The sequence below is a fragment of the Pinus tabuliformis genome, chromosome 8 (assembly GCF_031772625.1).
Source record: "Pinus tabuliformis cultivar Carrire ecotype Pingquan chromosome 8, CPIR1, whole genome shotgun sequence".
NCBI classification, from domain to species: Eukaryota; Viridiplantae; Streptophyta; class Pinopsida; order Pinales; family Pinaceae; genus Pinus; species Pinus tabuliformis.
This window is the reverse complement of record NC_142294.1, coordinates 1,217,592,204-1,217,607,459: the sequence shown is the minus strand read 5'-3', so window position 1 is coordinate 1,217,607,459 and position 15,256 is coordinate 1,217,592,204. Positions and strand designations below refer to the sequence as shown.

The following is a 15,256-nucleotide window of genomic DNA, read 5'->3' as shown; positions in this document are numbered from 1 at the left end:
ATTAAGGCTCTATTGTAGACAAAGAAATCGGTTTTGTGTATGGCTCATTGATTCATTTGTGTGCTGACTTGGAGCTATATTGGTGTTAAATGGTGCTCTTCATTTGTGCGTTGAATGCATCGAAAACTGTGATTAAAGCTGCCTGCTATTAAAGCTTAGCGTTGAGTTGGACAACCTTCATGTGCGTTGATTGAGGTCTGACAATCCTTCACCTAACGTATATGTGCCTTCTCTGCCACACTGCCAATCAGTTCTGACCTTCTGGTCCATATATTATCCTATTTCATTGCTGCGCAGAGAAACGTTCCTTCACTCAGCGTTATTTGTGCCATTTTTGTCCTGCCATTCTGAATGTGCTCAATCATTTCACTCAGTCGTTTCTCTGTAATAATCTGCTAAAAAAAACGCCATTCTGATCAACTTGTCAGCGCTGACATAACATTTTTGTACCTTCATGATCAAAGTGCTATCCTTGTAAGATTCTTCACCTAACGTATCAAGCTCTGCAATTGCCTCATCAAAGGCCTGCTTGGCAAGTGTACAGGCATGATCTGGTGAATTCAAAATCTCATAATAGAATACAGAAAAGTTAAGGGCCAGTCCCAGTCTGATAGGGTGAGTTGGAGCCAACTTTGCAATCGCAATGTCTTGGGCTGCCTTGTATGCAAGCAATGTGCTTTCAGCAGCTTCCTTCCTCTCAGCACCAGTTTTAAATTCTGCAAGATATTGATGGTAATCACCCTTCATCTTAAGATAAAATACCTTGGACTCACCAGATGTGGATGACGGGATAAGATGTGTATCCAGAAGACGTAAAATGCCATCACAAATATTACTGAGCTCAGACTCAACCTTGCCTCTGTATTCTCTTATCATAGTAACGTGTTCTTCATTTCCCGCTCAATAATGTGGAGTTTCAGTTAGTTTGCGTTGTTGTAATTTGTTGTTGCGTTGGTTCCATTTTTATGTGTCGTGGACATGAGAGGCCAAGTGGTGCATGTGCTGAGCAAGATGACTATAATATTTGTTTGTGCATTTATTTCATATGGTAACCCACTGAAATGAGAAGAAGAGGAACGAAGACCACAAAGATAACGCCCCTGTACCTATACATCTTCTCTGTCACCGTCTCCTGCCGCATTCTCTTCATCTTCTCCTCGAGATCTCACAAGATTGAACCGGTGACGTATTGGGAGCAGCTGCAATGGGCGACGGTGCTGGTGCCCGTGCGGGAGAGGCTTAGCTCATCAATCCCAGCATGAAAACGAAGCAGAGAAGTGTATTGAATCCAGCCATGTTATGTAAAAGTAGGAGTTCTGAAAGTGCAAATTTGTGTCACCGAAAGTGTATAGAGTGGATTTTTTCGCTTCCTCAGAAATGAAGTGAAGAGGTATGTCGAAGAAGATAACTGAGTGATAATGGTTGTGAGGGATGGGGGAGAGCATGATATATAGGTATTGTCGCGAGGTCGGCTTCCGGGAATGAGGGATTCGTTTTTGACACGGTATTTCATGTATTTCATGTATTTCGGTGAAGCAACGCCCATCCTTTCCTCCGTTAGTCTTTGGTTGTAGTTTTATCCGCATGCCTACTAAATAGCCTTTAGTTGTTGGCACCGACCATTTAATCTGAACATACAGTTGTATACTAGGAGCGTCAGTTGCAGTAATGAATGCTCTATAATCACCAACAGCGACCTCTTGCATTTGCTTTCTCAAGCACTCTGCATCTAAATTGTATCCCTTGTGCTGCATTTGCCAAGGGGACAAATCCAGGGGCCATGGCTAGTTGAGGATTTGAAACCAATGACGCCATTACTTTGCAAACAAATGTTAAATTTGAAGAATTATTGAGTTTTGACCTTCCAAAAAGGGGCTTGACAAATCACTGCGTTAAAGATACATTGTTGATCGTTTCAGAATTTTCCTGATTCTAACACTGGGTGAAGGTACTTGATTCTTTTGAAGCTTTAGTTCGGCGATGAGAAATCAGTTTGCAGGGTTCGATCCAGCTTCCTTGGAATTGATTGTCTTTGGTATCTTGATGACACAAACCAGGCTCTACTAGAACTGTCGACAAATTTCATTTGCAAAGAAAGTCAAAGATTGACTCTCTTTTTCACAGTGTGAGTAGTTTGAATAATTTGAGAAGTAAGTACATTAAAGCAACGAGTCATTTGTTGCATTGAAATTGGTACTGCATTGTCTGCTACAGTGACTTGGTGATATTGGTATCCTGCTACTCATCTAATAGTTGTAGCTATTTATCATTTTATAGGACAATTTGTAGTTGAAGATAACATCATTATATTGGTTTGAAATGGATCGAATGGATGATGTATTGAAACTACTGAATAATTTAATACATTCCACAGTTGATGAGATGGTTAAGATCAACAAAACCTCTCTTTCCAATATTAAAATTTGTCTCCAAAATGCACAAGAGAATATTGAGTTTTTGCAGCTTGAGACAAAGCTACAACAAGAAGAGCTACAACATGGTAAGCATCATTCTATTCAGAACATTGAGATAAACTCCCATATTGTTGAAGTTCATTCAGATTTAGTACCCAATGAAGCAGCAGTTGTACATGCAGATGTAGAAGTGCAATTTGCACTTTCCAAGCCCATCATCAGACCTTGGGAAGAGCTTGTCCACAACAATCATAGAACAGGTCTTGGATATGATAAGGAGATGTCCTTTCATATTCCAGACTACTCAAAACCCATCCAGTTTCAGAGTGTTGGATTCCTTCATGACAGTTCACCTTCAGCTGTTCCAGATTCTGCCCCTCTTCCACAGCAACAGATTGTGAAATGCCAACACTGTGACCGAGTTGGCCATCTGAAATATCATTGTTTTGATCTTCATCCATGTAAGCACTGTCATAAAACCAGTCATTCTTCAAATAGGTGCTTCAAAAACAAACCTCCTGCAAGAACAAAGATTCATCTTGGATGGATCGCTTCTTGGAAATGGGCATCAACAGCCAAGAAGATATTCCAGTCATATGTCAGAACTTGTTCTAGAGTATTGAACAGTCTTTCAGTTGAGATTTCTTCATCTTCTCACCTTGTATCTGACAGGGGGGGAAATGATGGTCATATACAAGCTTCAAAGCCACATCAAGTGAGCCTGAGCCACAACCTGCCACACCAGATTCAAAGTTGTAGCCAGAGACAAAGATGCCCTTGAGCATGCCTTCAGTTTGTGACACCTCTTCAAAGAATTGGGGACACTTCCTCTAGCAGAAGACTTTAGCTTCATGCCAATTTTGGAAGAGTTCCAGGAATTGCATTAAGCATTCCAGAGTTGTTGGTCATCCTTAGACCATCACAGGTTGAGACTTCCCTTTTCAGGTTGAGGTTCTCCCTTTTATGTGGGGTGAAACCTCCCTTTCATGGTTGAAGGTTTCCCTCTTCAAAACATAAGGAACAATTCCTCTAGCAGAAGACCAGAGCTTCATACCAGACTTGGAAGAGTTCTGGGAACTGCACTAAGTGTTCCAGTGTTGGTGGTCATCCTTAAACCACTGCCCTTTATACCAACATTTCAGAGAGCACATTCAGCCTAGTGCTGCCATGCATTTTTGCACATTTTGTATTACAACTCTCTTCTTGGACTCATACATACCCCTTCGGATTAAGGGGGGGAATGTTGGACACCTAATCCTCTAAGGGTTGGTGTGGAAGTTGAATAGACTAAGGAATTCCAAGAGACCTTGGGATGTGGAACCCAACAGTCACACGAATGTACTATAAATATATATATCGTTGTCAAATAATAGATGTACTCTCCTGCTTATCTTTAATATTCTGTTGTTTCCGTGTGTGTGTTTTAACAGAATATAATTTTATTATAGTGAGGATGAAATTGGAGACTCGACAAGGGTTATGGTTTGGGCCGCAGATCTGAAACCTGAAGAATTGTCCCCATGAGTCTGTGCCTATGTCATTCTAGTCGCTCTGTTCATTCTATGACTGACGTCATTTCACCTCCATCGTTCTCCGTTGCGGTCGAGATTTTTACTCCTTCGTTTTTTCACCGCCCTCTCCTTGACCCTCTCCACCTGCTCCTGGTCTCAACAGTGATGGGCACATATTTACGGCGGCAGCTGGCGCAAGACTTTCGGGGCAGTTATGGATGACCTAGTGGATTATTCAAAGGACCCATTAGAGGGCGCCCCCATCTAGACAACACCACATGCAAACCCGACAGGCTTGTTCCATTATAGTTGCAATCTATCTGACACAATAGTGATGCTGCCCTCGATCTCAGGACCCTCATGTTCGGTCGTTACCCTCCCAGAGGTCACCCCTTCCTGGCCAGCTTATACAACTCCTCCTCTGTCGCCATCCACCCTAAATTTTGTGGCCCACTCTGTAGGCCCTAATCTAGTCGACTCCTCCTCAGGTCTCGCATCCTTCCCACCATCAGCAGGCTCCCACATTCCCTCTGCTGCTCTATCTAGCAAACCCTTGGTCACTACAGTAGGGTTTCATTTGGCATTGATCTCTTCGGCCCCTCCATCTGGAAGTTTCACCGAGATCCCACCCATCTCTGGAGCCTTCCCCTCTGGGCCTCCTACAGATCCTCCTAACCCTACTACAAACCCTCCTTCGAGAGGCCCTCCACAGACCCAATCTGATGCAAGGCACATGCCAAGCAAGAAGCAGAGGTGTGTAAGATCTAAAGCACAGGACGTAATTCTCAGTTTGGGCGAGGACATTCAGTGGGGAGACACCATGGATATAGCAGACAGAGTTCTGGTTGGAAGAGTACAGGGACAAAATTATACTACGGCCAGGCTGAAGCAATGGACAGCTGAATTATGGGGACATCATCTGGCCGATCTTCCTTTTGTCCAAAACTTTGTCGGGGGATGGTTTGCGTTAATATTTGTGAGGGTCGAGCATATAAACTAGGTCCTATCATCAATCTGGCATATTAAACAAGCTCTCATCCTCCTGCGCCGGTGGAATCCCTTCTTTGATGCAAAGAGAGAGCAACTTCAAGCTAGCCCCCTTTGGGTTCGCCTACCAGGACTACCCCTACAGTTCTGGTCTGAAGACATATTTAGGCGCATCAAGAATACCCTAGGTACATACCTGGAACATGACAAATCCTTCATGTCGACAGGCATGATGGCTTATGCAAGGATACTGGTACATTTAGATACCAGGGAGGGATTACAGGAGCACATTACCCTCCAATGGAGAAATTTATCAAGGCTGCAGATATTGGATTATGAAGGGGTGCCCTTCAGATGCAGGAGATGCCATAAGGTTGGTCATCTCTTTCGGGACTGCCCACTTAACAACAAGGCAAGAGCAGGGGAGTCTAGCAAGGCAATTCCGACAAGGAAACATCAATCGCAAGAGGAGCATCCCCCCTCTGGAGATGCAGAGATCCATGCTGACCCTGAAGCAGCTAAGGAGACACCCGCAAAGGAGGTCTCGAAGAAGCGCAACAAAACACCTCATCGGCCTCCCTCTCCTCCACTCACCAGGGCAAGGGCGGCTGCCGAGGCTGCGTTATCTTCGGGTAAGAGTACTTCTATACCTTTCTCTTCTCATATTTATGCTCTATCTAAAAGTATTTCACTCTCTGCATCTGTTAATAATAAGGACTCTGTCGAATGCACTCAACCCCCCATTTTTGTGGCTTGCCCCCTCCATATCCCCTCCCCCACTGTCTCTATCACCCCATCTTCGCTCCCAAAGTTTTCATCTAACATAAACCCTACTCCGGAGTCTGGGCCTTCTTCCCCTAGATACCCAACTCGTTGCAAGGTGAAATTACAGGCCCTAGATCAATTAGGTATCAGCCTGGATTCAACCCCCATCCCTCCAAACTTCCTCGAGGTCGTCCTTCCTCTCTCTCCACAGCAAAGCTGCAGGCCGAAGAGGAGATTGCATCAGGGAAACAAAACACCATCCACATGGAACTTAGAGCTTCGAACACCTTGGCCGACCCCCCTCCATGAAGTTGTTCTCATTCAGTTGCACAGGGCTTACTAGGCCTGATAAAAAATTATCACTTCGTAGAGTGATCTATGAAGAATCCGTCGATGTAATTCTTCTTCAAGAAACCTTGGGTACTGTTGATTCCATCTCCCATTTGCTCAAATCGATGCTCCTGGGATGGTCCTTTCTAGCACTCCATGCTAATGGAAGATCGGGTGGCATTGCTCTAGGTTATAACACCCGATCCATCAACCTTTTCAATAGCTGGGGATGCTCTGGGCATATGGGGGTAGATATATACTCAGCTGACCTGGGTATTGAGATCAGGCTTATTAACGTGTATGGGCCATGCCATCATAGGCCTGAATTCTGGGATCAGTTTCTGAGCTCTAATTTTCTACAAAAGGACCACTTAATCTTGGGAGCGGATCTAAATTTATCCATTGGCCTCTCTGAATCATGGGGACATTGTGCCCAATCTGATCCCCTATCAGCTTATTTTGAGAACATCCTTGAAGCCCACAATCTGTTGGACATACCATCAGCAAAGTTGCAGCCCACCTGGAGGAATAACAGAGCTGGGGATGATAGCCTTGCCAGAAGACTAGACTGATTCCTTATTAAGGAAGGCCTTCTAAACTTGGGGTTTAACTATAGACAATGGGTGGGATCAGGAGGATTATCAGATCATCTACCTATATATTTTGAAATCAGAGGGAGGACCGATAATCCTAAGGTTCCTTACAAATTCAGTTCTTCCTGGCTAAAGGATACACATTATGCTCGTATGGTCACGGATTATTCGAAGGTCCACCCACTTGCTACTAGGGGGCATATAGCAGAGGGTTTTGATCATAACTTAAAAGAGCTAAAGAGAATCTCTAAAATTTGGGCACATAATAAGAGAGTACAGGACAACCAAACCCTAAGGGATACCGAAGTAGAGATTGTTGACTTTGAGAATAATCAGGGAGGAGTTTTTACCTCGACTGAACATAAGGATAAGCTCACATCCTTAGACGCTAAAAGAGGCAAAATATTAAAGGATAGAGAAGAATCATGGAGACTACGAAGCAGGGCAATTTGGTTGCTAGAGGGAGATGATAACATGAAATTTTATCACAAATTTGCAAATGGCTGGAAAGCAATCAACACCATATGGCAACTCATGAATGAGAATGGAAACTCTGTAAACACCTTCCCACACCTATCATCCTTGGGATCATCACACTTTAAGCAGACTTACAAAGCACCCACTAATGCCACCCTTGCTGAAATCATTCGAGTGGCACAACTATGTCCCCATTTTGTGGACCAAGAGGATGCATCAGAACTGGTTAAGGAGGTCACTCTTTGAGAACTTGATGCCATACTCAAATGGTTCAAGAGAGACAAGAGCCTAGGACTAGATGGCTGGTCAGTGGAGTTCTATTTGGCATTCTTTGAGACACTTGGTGCAGACCTCCTCAAGGTCGTCGAGGATACCAGGATCAATGGCAAGATGTATGAAGCTTTCAATTCTACATTCATTTCCCTCATACCCAAAAATGATAATCTGACCTCGTATGATGACTTTCAGCCCATTTCTTCGTGTAACTGTATCTATAAAATCATAGCTAAGATCATAACCAATCGACTGCAACCCATCCTATCCACCCATATCTCACCTGATCAATTTTCCTTTTTGCAAGATAGACAGATCCATGAGGCGGTTGGAACAACACAGGAGGTGTTGCACTCTCCTCAGACTAAGAAAATGAAAGGTATGATACTTAAGGTTGATCTCTCAAAAGCTTTTGACAGAGTAAGTTGGCTGTATATAAGAATGCTTCTAACAAACCTTGGGTTTCCATTTCGAATTTATCAAATGGATCATGTGTTGCATTACTAATATATCTTTCAGTGTTCTGGTAAATGGAGCAGCATCTCCTTTCTTTCACTCAGAAAGAGGCCTCAGACAGGGATACCCCCTATCTCCACTACTCTTCCTTCTCATCATGGAAGGGCTCAACAAATTCATCAAAGAAGAACACAACAGGGGCTGACTCCAAGGGATTAAAATCATCGATAGATGCATACTGACACATTTATTATTTGTGGATGATGTGTTGATATTCCTCAATGGAAGCATAGGGACCTAACTATCATGAAGAATATCTTCTCCCTATTTCAATCTACTACTGACATGATAGTCAACTGCAACAAGTCCACATTGACAGCACCCAGATGCTCTCCACATGAGATTCAATATGCTCTCTAAAGATTCAACTTTACCCTGATGAGAATGGAGGACGGGCTTAGATACTTGGGATACAAGCTAAATCCCCTAGGATACAAAATAGCAGATAGGACATGGCTTATAGCCAAATTGGAAAAAAGACTCAACATTTGGTATCACAAGTACTTATCCAGGGCAGGCATATTAACCCTCATAAAAGTAGTATTGGAGGCTACTCCAGTATACTGGATGTCATTAGCATGGATACCTAGGGGCATACTCTCTAGGATACAAACCCTATGCTGTAGGTTTCTCTGGAAGGGAAAACAGTCTGGAAGAATATTTTCTTGGGTCAAATGGGAAGCTCTCTCACTACCAAAGAAATGGGGAGAGTGGGGCATCATGAAGTTGGAGGACTTTTCCTCAACTCTAGTAGCAAAACTTAGTTGGCACCTCATCACTTGAAGTAGCTTGTGGACAAGGGTGGCCATCTCAAGATACATTGCACCTCACATTTTGATGGATTGGCTAAGACAGCCTCTAAGATATACCATAGGAATATTTGTTATATTGAAGGCAGTGCCAAAATCTCTGGAGATCATCACAACGGGCCTTATTTGGAGAATACAATCTAGCACTGCTATGCGGATAGGGGAGGATCCCTGGATAGGATGCGGGAATGCCCACAGGCTATCCATCGAGCTTAAAACCCATCTCAGTGCAGTGGGCATTACTCACATTAGTTACCTTGATCATACCACTATGTTTCAAAAATCCTGGAAATCAGCTCGCATCCTGCACATACCTGAGCAGTGGGAACAACTATCGGCTGACTACATAGCAGCCTTAACAGAAGCACATATTAGAATTGTTGAAGGGGAGGATGAGATAATATGGGTGCTCTCAAAGTCAGGAAAATACTCTCCCAAGGAGGGTTATCTTGTATTAGCTGAGGCACATAGACCTCAAGCCATCGATCACTGGTGGAAACACTTGTGGAAGCTCAAAGAACCCCCCAGGACCCGACTTCTCATGTGGGAAATCCTTAAAAATAAGATCCCCACTGGTGATAACCTCCTTAAACGAGCACAACATGGACCTTTCTGGTGTTGCTTGTGCAAGAGCAACAATGAATCTGTGGATCACCATTTTCTCGATTTCCAGGCCGCAAAGGACCTCTGGAGTTCGACCTTATCGGCCTTATCCTCCCAGATCAGATGGTAGGGATTGACTATCAAGGAGGCCTGGTCTAATTGGTGGACTAGGACAGACCCAGCTAAATCTAGAAATCTTCCCCTCCTTATCTGCTGGGCAATCTAGATAGCCCGCAATAATCTCATCTTTTAGAATATTACCCCTCACCGGCCCTCCATTTTTGCTCACATTATGACTGACTATAACATCATCCCTGATGATGAGGATACCCCCCAGCCATGTACAATTGTCCCAGAATCCATTAACCACCTTCTTCCTTGGCCTTTTTTTGATGGATCTGCATGGGAGGCTAGATGTGGGGGAGGTTCCATCTTGTACCTAACTGAATCCGATAACTTTAAAATAAAAATGGGTCTGGGAAGAGGCACAAACAATTACGCTGAACTAATCAAAGCCAAATTCCTCATACAATTCGCTCTGGAAAAACACTGTAGAGACCTACAATTACTTGGCGACTCAAAAGTTGTATGTGATTGGATAAATAAAACATCAAATTGTACTGCATTTTCACTGAGACAGATCTTGGATGAGGCATACCAACTTATCACTCATTTTGACTCATTTGTATGCCATCATATTTACAGGGAACGAAATTCAGTTACCGATCTATTATCCAAAGAAGCTGCGGTCAGGCCTCTCGGTACTTGGATGATTCAGGAACAGAGGGATGACTCTCATTACCAGTTTTACCATCGTCCATTTATGGAGATAACATACTAGATGGCTTAGTGGGAGCTTGGTTATATGTTCATTTTTTCTACCATTTGTAAATATTCATACATGCTTTTAAATTAACAGATGTATATATAATTGTCATGCACTCTATTTGCTAGAGTAATTTTGTTGAACTTCATCAAAGATCTGTGCCTCCCTGTATGGATATAAGGCACCAATTTTTCTACATAGATATATCTTTATTTCGACAAGCACTCTGCCTCTCTTATAGCATATATGTTATGCATATACAACATGCAATTTTCTTTTATATAATGGAAATTACAATTTTTCCAAGGGAAAAAAATATTATTTTTTATATAATTAATAAATAACATAATAATTATAAAAATATAAATAAGGAAAAAATAATATAACCAATACCATTATAATTGAATTAAATATATAATTATATTCCTATAAAAAAATATAATATAATATAATAATAAGTAAAATATGATATAATGAAATATATATTTTCTTCTATATGATTATTTATAATATCTGAAAGGTAATTTTGAGATAATAAAATAATTTAAGTATTGCACGCCGTTAAATTAATATTATGGGTCACGTATTTTTATGATAGATAATATTATTAAAATGAAAGTTCTGATATTATTATGTTTAATTATGATGGGTTATGTTGAGTTATATTTCATGAAGTTGTATTAATATTATTTATCATATATTATTATCATAAATAATATTATTAAAATTAAGGTTTTAATATTATTATGTTTAGTTATGATTGGTTATGTTTAATTATATTTAATTTTAGTTAATTATATTTAATTTTAGTTAATTATAATTAATTATAGTGATTTTTGTGAATCAGTGTTTTTATTGAGTATGTTTGAGTATAGTTGAACTAGGTTCATTATGGTTGAATATAGTTGAATATAGTTAATTATGTTTGATTATCATGAGTCATGGTTACTCACTTTTTATAATGTCTTATTATGATTCATTATGGGTGACTATGGTTGGACATTGTGTTGTAACTACTACAACACCCCTCAAAAATTTTGTCTACACTTCAATTTTGGAGCCTACCCTTTGTCAATAACAGCTTATCTTTCACGTATGTTAAGTGTTCCTCTTGATTGTTTAATGTCGTAATCTCTCATTCTTTCATGCAACACTTGTGTATACCTTAACTGAGTCTTGTTGTCATCGATTACACACCTTGTACGGCAAGTTACTTCCCTCCAAACACAAGCTAATTCTTGTCCTGATCCAGAATTGATTACTAGTCTTGCTTTTGGGAATTGCACAATCCCCTGCTACTAGAGACTGTGCAATCCGTTGAGGAAATGAATTATGCAATTATGCAAGACAGGCAGTCACTAAGCAAGTGAAATGCACAATTTTTCACTGAGAGTCGAAATTGTGTAACCCATTAAGCCAATGAACTGTGCAATCCCTTGTCACTGGGAATTGTGCAATCCTTTTTGCCAGTGGACTGCGCAGTCCCCCAGAATAAGAAATTGTGCATCCCTAGAAAATAGGGAGTGCACAATCACCTATGGAAAAGTGGCACAAAGTTTTTATTTTCGAGATAAGGACAAGTGTTACTTTCTCCTTGATTTTTGGCATACACATCATAAACCCTAACCAAACCTCGCGGGGGATAAATCTATATAATAGATGCTTGTAGAGCTCATTTTCACACTCGACATTGGAGATCTAGCCTTCCCCATGAGATCAGGGAGCTTCGGATTTGGTTTGCAACACTTTTCTGGGTAAGTTTCTAAAGTGTCACTTTTTACTTTTTTTTATGTCACTTTTGTTGTTTTTGTGTTTGCAAGTGCCACTTTGCCCATTTCTTCTTTTAGTTACTAGTGTTTCTACTACATTTACCTTCTACAAGTGTTTTTCAGTCTTTCGTTCAAGTTTTACAAGTGTCACATCCCTCCCAAGTTTTTTTTCCTACCAGCAATTACTGTTGTTGGGTCTTTTTTTGCATGCATGGTATTTTTTTTATCAATGTTAATAACTAATTTAACTCATCTTAAGGCTGATTTACCATTATTCCTTCCTCAGCTTTAGATATGAAAGTTTTCCTCTCTCCTTGGCAAGATTTCACGATCCTTCATGAGTTGTTGCCTTCCCTTACTATGCATTATGCAATTCCAAGGCTTAAGCTCACCCCTTTCCAGTTGTGACTGTGCAATGCGTAATCACTAGCTTTCCTAGTTGCACATTATGCAAATCCAAACATCAAATGCCCAGTATTGGCCTTTGAGAATGTGCAATGCATTATTCTCTCTCTCTCTCTCTCTCTGCCCAGTTGGGACTGTGCATTGCGCAGTCTCAAGCCTTAAGCCATCCATATGATAGCTAATACTACACAATCCTCCTCTCTCATTGAGCGTTGCACAATTCCTGAGCTCAGCCTCCCCTCTTCTAGCTCATAATTGCGTAATCTCTCTCCTCATCACTGTGTTGCTAATTTTTGCTTGTTTGATAAGCTTCTTTGTTTTAGATTTGACTTGCTTTTGCTATGACCTATGAGTGCATTTTTTGCCACAGGTACTACAGGTTTTGAGCACACTTCTTTTAGCAATAAGAAACATCATGCCTCCCAATAGATCAACATCTAAAGAGGCTACAAAAAGAAATGTCGATGAGGTGGTTAAAAGCCCTTCATCTCTAATTCCCATTTTCTTTGATACAAAGTTATACATCGAGAAGGACTCATATGTTACTTGGCACACTGTTAAGGATGCATTCACAGCCACTGAATTCAAAGAAGATCTGGAGGATAGATAGGTCTACATTAACATCCAACGGTTAGGGCTTCACAAATTTGCTTGCATATTCCCAGTCTTACCTTGTGCAAAGGTAATCAAATGGATTATGCAAAAATTTGACACCAAGAGCATGTCCTTAAACATCACTAGTGGGAAAGAGCTTGCCTCCTACAATCCACGTGACATCCACTTGATTTATCACCTGCCCAATCCTGAACAACATATGGACTTATTATAGCGGCTACAACCACCCTCCAAAATTTTTCCTTAGCCTCTTTTGGAGCCTCCTTACCAACCTTACACAACACTTTGTCTTGCTTCGTCAAGTACTCAAGCTTCAGTGTTTTCCTCGCGCAAAGGCAACATGTAGATCACAGTTGATCCATTCCCCTCACAGGCTGCTCACCCAGACTTGGTCCAGTTGCAAGATGAGAAGCTTCCCCTTGAAAATTGAGCATTTCTAGAGGGAAACCAGCCTTCCCTCCAGGAATTGGGCAATCCTCTCTGACAGATTTTTGGGCTCCAGGATTGCGCAATCCTACCAGCCAACCTCCCAGCAAGGTTTGTGCAAATTTTCCCAGCAACAGGCTATTCAGCCTAGGATTTGTGCAAATATGGGTCGCAGTCAGCTGCTCTACCCATAAATTGCACAAATCTCCTAGGCAGCCAGGTCAGCTCCCAGCCAGAAATGCGCATTTTTCTCCAGCAGTCGAGCAGTCTCTTGCATGTGTAGCTGAGTTGACCGGTTCCCTCCGGGACTGAGAAAAACAGACTTGCATGCATGGGTTGCTTCTCCCAAGGAAGCATGTAAATGCATTTCTTGTTTCAGGGATCTATTTTTGGTGGTTGGAGATTACATGCAAGGATCATTTTAGAAACCTCCCACCAAGTGTCGCTTCCCATAGATTCGTGGCATGTGCGTCACAACCTCGATGTTATCAAAACACATCAGCCAGACACTGCAGAGCTCATTCCTCACATCAACCTTACATCTCTGACATCCCACATCACAGCAGTCAGCACATTCAACTCAGTTGTTTTAGGGCAAGCCCACTTCCCATGCCTTGTGCTGCATTTTTGTCGCTTTTTGTGTTTTCGCTTGTAGGAGTATTGTTTGCTTGATTTCTTTGAATGCTTTCTATTGTTTACATATATACTAGATTTTCCTAGCTTTGTTTCAATTTTCAATGCTATCTCACTATTGTCGCATGCATGAAACCATTTTGCACAGACATTCGTCCAACCGGCAAACTACCTCACCCACGTACGTGTTGATATGTTTGCTTAATCTTTCATTCTTGTTTTTCATGCATTATTAATCACTTTTGCTATCACTTAGTGTCACCATGAATTCACTGACGCACTTGCTTTCAATTTCCTGTCGACAATTTGGGCCAACCTTGGCCCGGGCTCTGCCTTCACCAAGGCTGCATTACGCAATCTGGGGAAGGAAGGCTCACCTTCCTCTCCAAATTTGTGCATTCTTGCCCAGCATTGGCCTCCAAGACTGTTTTGCGCATTTCTAGAGGACAGTGGTTGCTTGGCCCAAGAAATTACGCAAATTTGTCCTTGGGCCAGTAGTCCTTCCTAGCTGGAATTGCGCATTGTGAAATCCCAGTAGTCAACAACCATACTGGACTATGCATTGCGCAGTTCCAGTAGTCAGTCAGTCTCCGAATAGCCCAGACTGTGCCTTGTGCAGTCTTGGCAGTCGGTCTCCTAACCTCCCGGCCGAAATTGCGCAACCTTCATGATCATTCACCCAGGTATGTTTCAAGTCAGTTCTCATGTTCATTTTGGTTTTTGACTGACAGATTTCTTGTCATGAGTGTTTCCATGTCTCCAAGTATCACAGGTGTTCATTTTCCTCTCAGTAGTAGAGGTACAATGGTTTCCAAGAGAGCAGAGATGAAGACGCCATTCATAGCATGCTTGGGGATGCATTTGATCAAGTGTCTATGAACTTGCCTACCCACGAAGACATCAAGTCATTCGTAGACAAGGACATCAAGATATGACAACACTAGGTCAGTCAAGCTTCTACTAAGACTATTTTGAAGAAGGCTTGGACAGTATTATAACGCGCCTTGGCTTCTCCACTGCACGGAGCTAGTACATCTCTTTGGAGGAGCAGGCGGATATGGATGTAATGTTCCACTGTTGTGGCTAGTAGGTTTACATGGATGTATTGTATGATTGTGACTTACACTTCTTTATATAATAAGAGCCAACACATTTTCATGCATATTTTTTTATTGTAGTTGCACTGCTCTGATTTCTTTAATGATATGTGTTGTTTAACTTATGTACTTGGGTATGACCTGATTCACATGAAATTATATGAATCTTGTTGTTAATGTGTTGCATATAATTTTAATGTTGTCATT

At 41.6% G+C, this 15,256-nt stretch overlaps 1 pseudogene; it reads right to left on the bottom strand.

The window, feature by feature from the left end:
- Nucleotides 1-366: 366 nt before the first annotated feature.
- Nucleotides 367-893, bottom strand: LOC149239768 (14-3-3-like protein GF14-C pseudogene; annotated as a pseudogene).
- Nucleotides 894-15,256: the final 14,363 nt, after the last annotated feature.